Source organism: Dromiciops gliroides, chromosome 1, assembly GCF_019393635.1.
Source record: "Dromiciops gliroides isolate mDroGli1 chromosome 1, mDroGli1.pri, whole genome shotgun sequence".
Classification (NCBI taxonomy): Eukaryota; Metazoa; Chordata; class Mammalia; order Microbiotheria; family Microbiotheriidae; genus Dromiciops; species Dromiciops gliroides.
Window position 1 is genome coordinate 347,404,379 of NC_057861.1, and position 11,484 is coordinate 347,415,862.

General features: G+C 37.6%; 1 non-coding gene across 1 annotated transcript; it reads right to left on the reverse strand.

Moving 5' to 3' along the window:
- Nucleotides 1-11,174: 11,174 nt before the first annotated feature.
- Nucleotides 11,175-11,281, reverse strand: LOC122737504. The gene has a single exon (XR_006354338.1). It is a non-coding gene; the product is annotated as a U6 spliceosomal RNA (small nuclear RNA).
- Nucleotides 11,282-11,484: the final 203 nt, after the last annotated feature.

Sequence of the window (11,484 nt, forward strand, 5' to 3'; positions counted from 1 at the left end):
TTCCTTTGATTTAAAAAACAAGAAACAAAAACAAAAAAACTAAGTTGTGCATTTCATTTGAGGGAAAAGAACCCAACTAACTTAGAATGGGAAATGTCCCATACCAGAATGCCCCACACCAGTATTCTCCAACTCAAGGCCTGAGTTGACTTTTCAGGTCAAGTTGGCAAAGGTTAATGGCTCATTCATAACCTTTAAATTGGAAACATATGCAACACAAATTGGTTAACTAAGACTCACTTTTACAACCTAAATTGAGACAAAAGGTTGAACTCAAAGCCCCAGAAGGTCAAAAATTGAATCAAACAGATTCAATTCAAGCTGATTGAGACTCCCAAAGGTAAAAGGAAGCAATTCTGTATTGGCTATTTTGGTCATTTGAATGCATAACCTTTTACCACATACTCTCCTCATCACCAGATAACCTTTAACCTCCTAACACAATCTTCCTGGCTTTCCTTGAGCCCTCAGGAACTTTCCATCTCAGAGCCTGATGAATTTTAATTTTCTTTTAGTCTCCTTTTCAGATGTTCTCTTTTTCCAGTGTCTTGATCCTATTCCCAACCCCACCACTCTGCCTTTAGATTGAAAATTTCTGATGATCACTCACTAAGCATTTGGTTTCCTATTTCTGTTTTTGTATTCTCTCAGACCTTTTATGTAGTACTCTCTGGTAACAGTGTGTAATCACTAATTGTTGACTGATCAACTGACAATGCAATGAGATCACTTAAGAGTTATCAATGGTCAAAATGTATTCACCAATACTCAAATATGATCTTATTGATTTCACTATTACTTCTGATGATGCAAATTGCAATTCATCTGTAACCTGCCCATCCTGGGGTGCCTGCAGGGAGACTGTTATACAGTAACAGCTGAAATGAACATATAGCTTTTCTGTGAGAAATGGATAGTTGTCTCCTCTCAATGTGGATATAACAGTCAGTCATATTCCCCTGACCTATTTGTAGGACAAAGGTCTTAGATCCCCTCCTCCCCCTCAGGTTAGCAAGGTCACATGGTTCAAGGAGCCCTGGTCTCAATTAGGTCCTCTCCAGAGTTCTGTCCATATAAGGAAGTATACGGTCCACTCCTGAGTTATGCCCATACAAGGAAGAGGGGTGGGAATACTGCATTCCAATTAGCTAGTTTTTGCGAGTAGATTGTAACCCCGACCAGTGATGAAAAATGGAAGGTCCATTTGAGTTAGGGACTAGCGTATAAAACAGGGCCTGTGAGCCCCCTTTTTGGGGCACCCACTAGCTGCACACTAGGGTGCCTCCTTCTCATGAGAAGAAAATAAAGCCTTTGTCACCTCACTGCTGAGTTCCTGAGAATTATTGAGAAGAGGATGGATTTTTCCCTCACATTTTCAACCTTGAAACCTGTATTTAAATTGATGTATCTAAAAAAAAAAAAAAAGTAAATTGATGTGTCTAAGGTTTACCTCTCTTTATGCCTTTTTGGAGAACAGAAGCAAGTCTCTCAGCTTGGGAGCAAACAGTATTTCAAAAGTTTATTTGTAAATTGCTCATTTGTGTTAAGGGTTAAAATTCTAGCTAAACTGTCTAAAATATCTAATGAGTGGTTGCCAATAAATTATAAGCTTTAGCAAGAGTTAGACTTTTAAGCATTTATTAAGGAGAATAAGAATTTGGTAAAGAGAGAGAAAAAGGCCTAGATTCCTATCTATTAAAGGGAGAGCACATTTCTAGCTCCGCTCTCCACCAGAGTCCAGAGGAAAGAGCGCGAGACTGAGCGCCAGTCTCTTCCTTCCTCCTCCCACTAGTCCGCGTCACTTCCTGACTCCTGAAGAAAAGACTCCTGGTCTTGCCCTCAAAGACCTTCCCTTCATGGGCAGAACTCTTCTACAGTAAGTATCCAGCAGGTGGCGTTATTCCAATCGTTACAGTCCCCCCTGTTGTTCCTCAAGAAACAAAATGTTTCCTTGACGGAACAGTAAAAAGAATATAATAACTATTGCTAACTAATAATATGTGAACAACAATATAGAAAAGGAAGAGAGGAAAGTTTTGTTCAGAGGGGCGATTTTTTTTTTTTTGTCCTCATGAACCGACGCTTTGACATTAGTCTTGCAAAGGGAGGGCCTCTGCAGAGAATACATGTTACAGATGGTGTATATTATAACAGAAAGAGAAAAACAACAACAAAAACAACAAATCAAAACTGTTCATTTAAAGTCTCTGAAAGTCTTTTCTCAGATGTCCTCTAGGTGTAGTCGTAGAATGGAAGTCTTTTCAGGGGTTGAGGTATGGATGCTGGTAATCAGCCAGGAAAATTTCCTACAAAATTGAGCTTAACACAACTTTAAAATAGCTTTATCAATAATCAAATCAAACAATGAAAGTTCTCAAAAACATGTCTAAGGGAATTCAGAATCTTAGTTGTTACACATGAAACATATAATAAAACAAAATTGAAACATTCTTTAAAATTATAATATTACTGAGAAGACAATTGCTGTGATATTAATTTTTAAAAATAATTTTTATCTTTGTTTCATCACTTTTTGCATCATCTGCCTAATTATCCTCATGCCATTATGAGAAATTAGAAAATCTAATATAATTGGTAACAGGTGTCAAGGCCAAATTCAACACTGTATTTATCATGACACCTGAGATAATTATGGGGGTTACCATAAAAGAACAGAGAAATGATGGGATATGAGCATTCCCACACTTGAGCAATATGTACTGCCCATACAGTATGCCAGGCTTAAAATAGGTGGATGGAATATACGTCCATGCCACCGAACATATTGGAAGAAACTGAGTCAGACTTAATCAGATGCATGGGATTGAGATGTCCATGGCATCAGGCATATAGGAGGGAGCATAGAAGCCAGGTGTAGAAGTGAGATGGGTGGGATCAATACTTCCAGCCATCTGTACGATATTGTGGGGAAAAATAAAATAAAATATTAAACCAAGAGAATCCAACCTCAACATTAGTCAAAAGCCGTTCCCTCGGCCATACCTTGACTTCATGCATGTCTCCCCTCATGTGACAGTTCAGTGTCTGCTCTTGCATGTATTCCTCTTGTGATTGGATGGCATCTTGGCCAACTGGCATCTGATAACTCAGAATAAAGGCAATTAATGTTTTAAATGATAAGTTCCCATAATTCCAAGTCTCATATGGATTTAAAAATTGAGGATAATAAATGATTGCAAAAAATGTGAATACATCTTGACTCAGAACACAATATATAATTATGCAACAATTTCAAATAATACCCCTTTTTTTTACTTAGTATACAATTACTTTTGTGAAAAATCAGAACATACTTAAATACAAGTTAAAGCACAACAGAATCTCAAAGAACTTTTTTTTTTTGAAAATAGAAAACTTTTACAAATGTTCCCCTCTTTTTTTTTTTTTTTTTGGGAATATGCTTATCAAAAATAATACTTCTAGAATCAATTTACACTTGCCATGGCAACCAATTTGCCAGGGAAATGCTTTAAAGAGTTTGATCAAATAATCAGTTGAGAAAAAATAACAAAAACAAACAACTCAGAATATGGGAGCACAATACTCCTAGAATTAACATTGTATAATAAAATCAAAACCATCTTGCAATGTTTCAAAATTAGATAGACAAATGAATAGAAGAAAATACACATGGAACAATAAAATACAGTGAAATTCAAACTAAGGAAATCTAAATGAATATGAACTTAATATCAATAAGAGTATTATAAAATATAAACTTGATCACATGTCTATAAAAAGCTTTTACAAATATTCTCCTTGTTTTAGAAACTAAGTATAAGACACAATCTCAAAAGCATTAAAATCTCTATGAAAATAAACCCATACCATTAATTTCAAAATGTATATGTAATAGCATAGAAATCCTATGTAACCTCTGAACTGATACTATTAATAATCTGAGTGAATTTAGAACACTTTTGATTCCGATATCTAAAATCCCCAATACTCATATCAATACCTTGCTGCTTACTTCTACATTTCTGTAAAATATATACCCTTCCATGGCAAAAGAAGCGGAGTCTTGAACTATGTTGATGATTGTCATTCTTATTCGGCTTAAGTTTTTCTTCTTTAACCCCTCTATATTGTCTGTCGGGCTTTTCACCATACAAATGCTTTATAAGATTACTAATTAAAGACAAAAGCAGGTTAGCAAAATTATGAACAAAACGAGTATATCTGGAATTTAAAGGGCTTTCTAAGGTTGTCTCAGAAGCACAGCCAGGCTGGGGAAGGGCTGAGCCTGAAGCTGCAAATGTAGTTAGAGAAAGTTGAGCATGCGCATCAGTTCTCTGGACTTCCCAGGCAGGGGAAGCAATGGGCTTGGCCATGGGAGGAGTAGAGGCTGGGGTCTGGAGAGGAGGGGAGGGACCAGAGCAATTTGAATCAGACTTGATTTTGAACTCAGGCCTGGATTCCTCTTCCCCCACTTTGCCTCCAGGTGCTAGGGGATTAAAAGCTTCTAGAGGGTGGGTCATTGCCTCCAGGCATGCAAAATTAGAGCAACAATTAGTGTTAGAACTGGGAAAAGCTGCGGGAATCTCTACAGGTTTCTCTGAAAAAGCATGGTTGGGAGAGGGAGAGATATTTCCTTGTGTGAGTAAGTTGCTGGCTCTTTTAACAAAAATAAAAAGAAAAATAGAAAATCCACAAAAACAAAGCATTAACATGATCTTATCTCCCATTTGTCTGGTTAAACAGACTAAAATCAAAAATAGGATAATTAGGGAGTTTAAAAGGTCCATTCGAAAAAATTTAAAGGAAAACACAGCCAGTACACCAGTACTTAGCAGTTTAAAGGGTAGGGGAAATTTCTTACCCAACCGGAAGATCAGAAGTGAGGTTCAGCTTATCCCTTCGTGGTCACCATCTGTTAAGGGTTAAAATTCTAGCTAAACTGTCTAAAATATCTAATGAGTGGTCGCCAATAAATTATAAGCTTTAGCAAGAGTTAGACTTTTAAGCATTTATTAAGGAGAATAAGAATTTGGTAAAGAGAGAGAAAAAGGCCTAGATTCCTATCTATTAAAGGGAGAGCACATTTCTAGCTCCGCTCTCCACCAGAGTCCAGAGGAAAGAGCGCGAGACTGAGCGCCAGTCTCTTCCTTCCTCCTCCCACTAGTCCGCGTCACTTCCTGACTCCTGAAGAAAAGACTCCTGGTCTTGCCCTCAAAGACCTTCCCTTCATGGGCAGAACTCTTCTACAGTAAGTATCCAGCAGGTGGCGTTATTCCAATCGTTACATTTGGAACTTATAACACATGTTTGCACAGAACTTATAAAACATTTATGTTATAAGTGGTAGGTAGTTTCCCTGGATAAAACATAGAAGTCCATTTAACCCAAAAAGTAGCTAAATCTAGCACAAATAGCAGGACTAGAAGAAGTCATTTATGTGTTGTGTGTGTTTATGTCTGTTATAGGTTTAATGAAATTCATGTGACTTTATTTAATATAAAGTTATTTTGTGCTACAGAAAACAGTTATCTGACATTAAAATATATGCATGTATCATAATCACTGATATTTATGTTTTTGAACTGATCTTGTGCTTTCATTAGTGTGGGGAAACTCCCAGGGAGGAATCCCATCGACCAATATATTCAGTATGTTCTCTGCAAATTATCACTTTAAAAGTTATAGTTAGCTAAAGTTAGAGGAAAGAAGAATTTATTAGGGGACTAAGAGGTTGAATGATTTGTCCAAAGCTTCAAAGCCACTAAGCAGGACTTAAACTTAGGCCATCTTCACTTTAAGGCCAGTTCTATATTCACCACTTCATACACCCCTTGATTTACATATTGTGCTTTTAAGTTTGGAAAATAATTTACGTACACAATCTCATGTGACCCTCAAACGGCTCTATAAAGTAGGGAGATACAGTTATCTACTAAGGTCACTAACTAGTATCAAGTCTTTCTAACTCTGAGACTAGTAGAAGACATACAGAGAAAGAGACAGAGGCACAGACAGAGATTGAGAATTATATATATATATATGTATATATGTATATATATATATGCATATACATTTATAGATTTTTTTTCTGCTGTGAATGTATGTGTACATGCCTGCATATACATGCATATATACATGAATGGTGTCCCCAAAGTCTTAGTGTGGTTTGAAGCTATCAACTTAAAACCACACCAAGATATTGGGGATACCATTCATGTATATGTGTATGTATATCATGGAGCAGGTAGGGGGTGTAACGGATAGAGTGCTGTGCCTGAAGTCCTATCTTCCTGAGTTCTAATCTGACCTCAGATGCTTACTAGCTGTGTGACCCTGGACAAATCATTTAATCCTGTTTGCCTTAGTTTCCTCATCTGAAAAATGATCTGGAGAAGGAAATGGCAAACTATTCCAGTATTTTTGCCAAGAAAACCCCAAATAGGGTCACCAAGAGTCAAATACTTCTGAAAAAAGCTAAAAAACAACAATGATGTATATATTAGACCACTAAAATTCAGTCAATCAACAAGCATTTATTAAATTCTTGATATAGCCAGACACTGTGTTAGGCACTGGGGATGCAAAAAGAAAAACAAAACTTTCTGTTCTTGGGTAGCTAACATTCTGTGGCAGGAGGTGACATAAACATATAAGTATACAAAAAAATATATATCTGAGAGCTAAGGATAACAGGAAAGGTCTGATGTCAAAAATAACCTCGAACTGATCCTTGAAAGAAACTAGGGGATCTAAGAGGAGAGGTAGGAAGTGCATTCCAGGCATGGGAGACCCGGAAGATGGAAGCTTGTGCTCTAAGAACATCTAGAAGACCAGTGTGGTTGGAATAAATGGAATATCAAGAAGAGTAGGGCACAACAAGCCTGAATAGAGAGATTAAAGTTGGGTTAGGAAAGGTTTTTAATGCCACTGAAGAATGTGTATTTGATCACAGAGGGAAGGAGGAGAGGGGAGGTCCACTGGAGTTAATCGATCAGGGAAACAACATGGTCAGAACAGTGATTTCAAAATATCATTTTGGCAAATGTATGTAAGGTAGATTGGAAATGGGAGATAGTTGAAGGAGAAGATGTTGAGGCCATTGTAGTAGTCTGAAGGAAAGGTAACATGAACCTGAACCAGGATGGTGACTGTGTGACTGGGGAAAGGGAAACAGACACAAAAAATACTGTGGTTGTGGAATCAACAAGGTTTGGCAAATGATTAGGTAGGTGGGATAAAAAGAATGAGGAGTTGAGATTAACATGAATCTCAAACCTGGGTGACTGGAAAGAAAGCAAAGTTCAGAAGAGGGATGGATTTTAAAGCGAAGGTAATAGGGCAGCTGGGTGGCACAGTGGATAAAGCACCAGCCCTGGATTCAGGAGGACGTGAGTTCAAATCCAGCCTCAGACACTTGACACTTACTAGCTCTGTGACCATGGGCAAGTCACTTAACCCTTATTGCCCTGCCCCCCCCCAAAAAAAAACACACAAAAAAATAAAAGAAAATAAGAAAAGGTAATGATTTCTGGTTTTGTTTGTTTTCATTTAGAGTTTGTCTATATAGGTGCATGTATGCGCATAGACATATGCATGTACACCATATATATGAATATATTCATACATAAATGAATATATCAGGATTTGAATTGGAGGTTGCATCCCAGGAAATATGTAGGAATGCGCCTTTAGGGAATATTTCATGGAGCCATTTCCAGGGAATATATGACTCAGCACTGAGGAAGTATTACCCTCATTGGTGACTTAGAAGTAAGAGCTAATGCTTCCATGGATCTTTTAAAAAGGGTGAAAGTGGATTACTATTCCTCAGTTGTCTGTTTCTTCTCTTCCTGGCTAATGATCATGTAAAGTCTATTTTAGTTGGTTCCTAGAATGATGCAGGGAAAAGGCAGCTGACTAAATGGATGGACGGAAAAACACAGATAGATAGATAGATAGATAGATAGATAGATAGATAGATAGATAGATAGATAGATAGATAGATAGATAGATAGATAGATGGGTAGGTAGGAAGGTAGCTAGGTTGGCTCTTAAACTTTGTTGTATTATATCTAAGGACATTTGATTTACTTTAGTTTATTAATTTCTCCTTGCTTAAAGTATCTCTAGATCATCACTTTGAACTAGCTTGGGGACAGTATACTAAATTGCCTCCAATCTGTGTGTGACCTCCTATGGAGACAATATCCCTGCCTCCTTTCACTTCATGCTGAGGCAGGATCTTTCCCTCAATTTCTACCCAGACTTGAACATTTGCCTAAACCTCAATCTATGTTGTTAGCCTTGAACATGAAACAATAATAAGCAGCCTTTAGTTTCTTTCTGTAAAATGGAAATAAAGGACTGCAAAGAAAAACAGAGAGTACAAGGAGGAGGAATAAGTCGATAGATACAGGCAGTCAATGCTTATTACTGCTTTTCCTGCCTTACATTCCTTCCCTCTGTGGGGAGACAAACCCAAAAGAGTTAGTTAGCTAACAGGAATTGCTTCCTTCCCTGACTCAGTCATAGTAGAATGAAACGTATCTGAGGGGACACATGGGTCATGCGTTTTCTCACCAAACATGGTCCACCTCAGTGCAACAACACCCTTCTCCCCTGAAGCAACAGCAACAAGCAACAAGTAACATTGGTCTCCCAGGGTGGAGATTAGAAAGCAAATCACTGGGAGACCTGGTCTAAAATGGAAGGTCACTCATATACTCCAACCCTTAATTTGGCTCTACTCTTTCTCCCAGAAATATTCACAAAACAGTACTTGAATTTCTAGTTTTAAATTCATCACTAGCTGGAAGATTTTAGGGTAGTATCCACTGAAACATCTCATCTCCATGGTAACATGAATGACACACAAATATATGTAAGTTTATATATTATGTGTGTGTGTGTGTGTGTATATGTATATGTTAATATTTTAAAACACCCTTCATCCTATATCACATCAAGTTGGGCCCTGGACAACTGCCTACCTGCCTACTCCTCATCAAACATGTGTTATAAATACTGGCACAAATCCTGAATCTGAGGAACAAGGAACCAGTCACGGTAAGAGGGAAGAAAAAAGCTTCCCCTTTCCAGGGTTCAGGATAGACCCAGGACTTGGACTTTAGGAGGATGTGATTATTATTTTCAAATATATAAAGAACTGTCATATGGAGATGGGATTAGATGTCTTCTGCTTGGCCCCAGAGGGAAAAAGGAGAATCTATGAGAGGAAGCTGAAGGAAGAAAATTTGGGGTTTAACTTGAGAAAAAATTCCCAATAACTTGAGTTGTCTGACAGTGGAATGGATTTCTTCTTAAGATAATGAGTTCACCATCACTTTCATTGCTGTTTTTTGGTCATTTTAGTCATGTCTCACTGTTCATGACCCCATTTGGGGTTTTCTTAGCAAGATACTGGAGTGGTTTGCTGTTTCCTTCTCCAGCTCATTTTATAAATGAGAAAATTGAGGCAAACAGAGTTAAGTGACTTGCTCAGAGTTGCACAACTAGAAGATGAGTCTTCCTGACTCCAGGCCCAGCTTTCTGGCCATTGTGTCACCTGCCCAGATACATCACCATCACTAGAGGTCTTCAAATGAAAGCTAGATCACTTGTCAGGGTTATTATAGATGAGACTAACACTTTGGATCAGGGTTGAAGTAGATGATCTCTGAGGTTCCTTACAGCTCTGAGATTTTATACATAGTATGCCTATAGTATTTAAGGTTTATAAAGAATTTTACCAACTTTATATATTTTATCCTCACAATAGCTCTAGGAAATAAGTACTTTTTTTTTTGGTAATTAAATCTTGTATTAAGAGAGGATAATAGAGGGACAACAAAGTGCTATATTGTTACTCATAGAAAGTTTAACAACCCAGTAGAACATGTCTAGCATTTTGGGTGGAGCTCAATGGAACAATTAGAAATTTTTGTTATGCATCAGTTATGTTTGTTTTCTATAGACTATTTCTCTTCTGCAAATTCTAAAGCAGAGAGATGCAACAATGATAAGGAGATTTAGAAAACCTCAGTTAGCTCTTCTCTTACTTTGAACATAGCATTTAAAAAATTCTTATAGTAAAATCCCTTAACCCCATTTTGCAGATGAAAAAACTGAAGCAGACAGAGGTTAAATGATTTGTCCAGGGTCACACAGCTAACCAGTATTTAAGGCTGAATTTGAATTTAGGTCTTTCTGACTCCAGGCCCAGAATTTTTTCTACTATGCCCGCTAGGTGCCTAGCTAAGAAATAATAGAAAATTCTTTCCCTTAGAAAATTAAGTGAGAAAGGCAAGCTTGTAAAATTTTTGACCTTTGCATGGCTTAAAGTGATCCATCAATATATTTTACAGAGTCCTGTGGCCCCAGGTCTCTGCAAGGTGATCAGGGTACCAGGTGGACATCTGAAAGCAAAACAGCCCCAGAGAAGGAGGAAGTAGTTTTGATGTTAGTTTGAACCATGAAGTACAGTGCCAAAGCAAAGGCTAGCTCAAGTCTATCTGGGCAGCAGTCAGTGTTGTTCTGGGTCACTGGCTCAACTGTTTAGCCCATGCACTACTTCTCTTTCTGGCAATATTGTATAAAGGCCACAGGCCCAACCACCCAGGGATGGAACCCAGGGCATCATCCCATTAACAGTATTAGTGCTTTGAGATAGAGTGCATTCAGTCAGAAGGATGGGTTATGTCTCTTATTGTCCTGTTGTGTACCTTAGCCAAGATAGAGCACTTAGAAATGGAAGCAGCTCTAGATGAGGATAACTCATATATGTGATTTAAAGTTTACAAACTATTTTCCCCACAACAAAGTTGTAAGCTATTCTGGGTATTACTATTATCCCCATTTTACAGATAAGAAAACTAATGCTCAAAGGAGTGAATGTCTTGTCTAAGGTTAATGTCAGACCTAGGATTTTAAATAGGGCTCTAGATGCCATGCTCTTTTCAACACACTAGGCTACCTAGACATCTAATCCAGTGGTATCAAACTTAAATAGAAATGGATCCCTGTGGGACTCATATTGACTTAGAAAATCACAAATTAGAATTTTTTCTGCTACATTGTATTTTATTTATTTTATTAAACATTTCCCAACTACATTTTAATCTGGCATGGGCAGCAAGTTTGGAACTTCTAGATCCATCCTGCCTTTGTTTTTTTTTTTGTTTGTTTGTTTTGTTTTGTTTTGTTTTTGCTTCACGAATTTGCGTGTCATCCTTGCGCAGGGGCCATGCTAATCTTCTCTGTATCGTTCCAATTTTAGTATATGTGCTGCCGAAGCGAGCACCTGCCTTTGTTTTAAACATAAGGAAATTGAGTTCCAAAGATTATCTTGTCTCAAGTCACACAAGTAATAAGTAAATTATAGAAGAGGGATCCTTCTTAGTCTAGGTCATATGACTCTAAACCTCCAGTTCTTTTCACCACAATCTCCTTGAGTCTGTTTCTTTATTCATAAAATTAGAATAATAATATTGGTGATAGCACCAA